Source organism: Porites lutea, chromosome 5 (assembly GCF_958299795.1).
Source record: "Porites lutea chromosome 5, jaPorLute2.1, whole genome shotgun sequence".
NCBI classification, from domain to species: domain Eukaryota; kingdom Metazoa; phylum Cnidaria; class Anthozoa; order Scleractinia; family Poritidae; genus Porites; species Porites lutea.
The window spans coordinates 22349996-22352893 of record NC_133205.1 but is presented as its reverse complement, the minus strand read 5'-3'; the positions used below and the strand labels follow the sequence as shown (position 1 = coordinate 22352893).

The following is a 2898-nucleotide window of genomic DNA, read 5'->3' as shown; positions in this document are numbered from 1 at the left end:
GAAAAAACAGTTCTTGACTGACGGCATCTATCGAAAGTGTTTCAAGCTTCAAGAAGGGGAAATAATATATGTTGCCCCATATTCACGCAGTTAAACTATAATATATTCATTCTTATTCATTCCATTTCTGACAATTTGCACCACTCGCATGAGTCGTAACCACTTGAAAGCAAGGTTCCTCCCCGCACTAATGTAATACAGTTTGACCAGCTGTACGACTCGTATTACTCGTACCACTAGAAAGGTCCCCAACCCCTCTCGTTAATAGGATGTAGCGAAGTAATTTACTCCTTTCATTTCAATTCAACGTATCACATTCACAATTTGCCCCATCGCACTGGTAGGCATTGCTTTGCAACTCGTATCAGTTGCGACTTACTTTTACGGCTTGAAATAGTGGTGAGTATTTGACATAGGTGAACTCGATTTTAGTGCAACTATCTGAACTACCGAAGAAACGTGAGCAATCCAAGCAAGTGCTGTTGCAACATTGAAACCAGTGTTGTTCCCCCTTAGGGGCCCCTGACTGACTTACATGCACCCCCCGAAAACGGGGAGCCACCTGCCTTGTGTTTTTGACTTGCTTAGGGCACAAATATGTTAGGATAGTCTTTACCGTAGTTGTTCAGTTTTAGCTTGATTAACGATCTTATAACATGCTGTCGGAAAGTGGGATAACAGTGGTTATCTGCCATGCCGAACTGTGAGGAATTATTGGACGAGTTGATACGACAAACAATTTTTCTGTTGAGTTGTATTTTTGTAGCTTGTATAATGGCCGAGGAAGATTTTCGAATGCCCGGTCCATAATGCTCCTAGACGCGAATGCTGCTGAGAACAGAAAGAAATTTTTCATACAATTTGAGATCTACCTTGTTGCGAAAGGTAAAGATGATAGAGCGGAAAAACTGAAGGTAAATATGTTGTTACGTTGTACTGGACCAGAGGCTATCGAAGAGTACAGTCATTTTGTGTTTACCAATGAAGAAGACAAAGATGATATCACGATGTCTGTCGCGAATTCGAGGAATTGTGCCAGGGTGCTAGAAATGTAATTTATGAGCGACCTGGGGTTTAATCAGCGAAACCAGAAGGACCTTGAGAGGATTGACAATTTCGTCAGTAAACTGAAAAGACTGCCTTTAACTTGTGAATTTTCCGGCCTTCGAGATTCGCTCAATCGTGATTGCATCGTGGGAGGAGTTTTGTCAGACGAATTGCGAAGTGAACTGCTGAAGAAACCAGATTTAACGCTACAAACTGCTCATGATTATTGCCGTACACTCGAAGCAGCCGAACTACAGAAATACAAGTCTAACACACCAACAGTTGCGGTTAACGAACGTTCACTTCACCCTCTTAAGAAATTGAAGGTTCAAGAAAAGACAACTGCTCGTTACTGTAAGTTTTATGTTTACAATCACCCATTTACTCAGTCACCTCGCTAAGCAGCTCTTGGAAAGAAATGCAACAAGTGTAAGAAGGAAGGACACTTTGCACAAGTGTGCAACGAATTAAGTGCTAAAGGTTCTCAACTTGCAGCTGTGGAACATGAGCCTCCAATGAATCACGATGTGCACACAAATTTTGGATCGGTTGAGCTGGATAGTGTCTCCGGCACTCGAAAGAAATCTAGGAGCTTGATTACTGTCAAAATCGTACAGATGAACGATCAAAGATACTGGTGCAGAGGCTACAGTCATCCCCTATAAGTTGTACAAGGAAATCACAAACAAACCTCTTCACAAAATTCAGCAACCTTTGAAGGGTTGGCTTGCACCTAAACCCATCCATCCAAAGGGCTCTGTGTGAGGCTTCCAATTTAATATCGGAGTCATGAACTTAACCTTTTGTATCGTCGTGTTGTTTATTTTTGTTGTTGTAGTTGTTGTTTTTATAATTCATTGATTTAACATCATTCAACATAACATTACAATACACTTTACAATAACAGAGCGGCAAAAAAAGAGGCAAAACAGTAAACAAAATAACAAACAAACAAAAAAGCGTTTGCTAAATTACTATAAATCAACACTAATCAGAAATGCACAGGATGGTCCACTTATTTCTGTATTTGTTAAGATTTCTGTTTGTTATTGCAATTTCTCTTTCGCACTGGATTTTAATTTCCAGGAGAACAATGAAGACCTCCAGTTCTGGGGTCTCAAAGTTGTTTCTAGCTGAGTAAACGTAAAATCTGGCAATTAAGAGACAATGGTTAAAAGTATGAAAGCTGTTAGATTCAGGTTTGTATCCATAAAGAACTTCCGTTGGAATGGGATTTGTGTTTTCAGAACTTTTACGATTCCACCAATCTACGACTTTTTCCCAAACAATTTTGACGGCGGGACACTCGTAAAATATATGGCTAATAGTTTCACAGTGAGCATCACATTGTTCGCATTTTGGAGAAGACTTAACATTCATTTTCCAAAGGCGTTGGTTGGTTGGAAGAATATTGGGGATGAGTTTGAATTCAAAACTTCTTAGCTTATTTTCAATGGTAATTTTGAATGGAGGCTCATATACGGCACTAGGAGTGAATGTTTGTTTTCTTAATTAGGATTGAATTAATGGAAGGCAGAAAGATTTCTCAGAAAACATTAGTCGAACATATTTTGCTGAAACATTTTCAACAGTTAGTTTTGTCACCGTTGGTTCGTCGGTGTTTCCCAGATTGCCGTGTAAGATAGCATTTTTCCAATCTTTAGGAATCGCGGCCAGAAGACCACCGTAATCAAGAACAGTACAACGAACGTCGAAAGTATCTTTAAGGTCTTGGAAAGATAGGATGTTATCGTGAGCATTGAGGATATCTTTGATTTTTCAAATGCCTTTTAATTACTAACCCATGCTTTATTAAAAAAACGTCTTTCCGCCGATCTTAATAAAGCGGTT

The 2898-nt window shown here is 39.5% G+C and overlaps 1 pseudogene; it reads left to right on the top strand.

Annotated features, from left to right (window-relative positions):
• The first annotated feature begins 774 nt into the window (after positions 1–774).
• Positions 775–1712, top strand: LOC140938087 (uncharacterized; annotated as a pseudogene).
• Positions 1713–2898: the final 1186 nt, after the last annotated feature.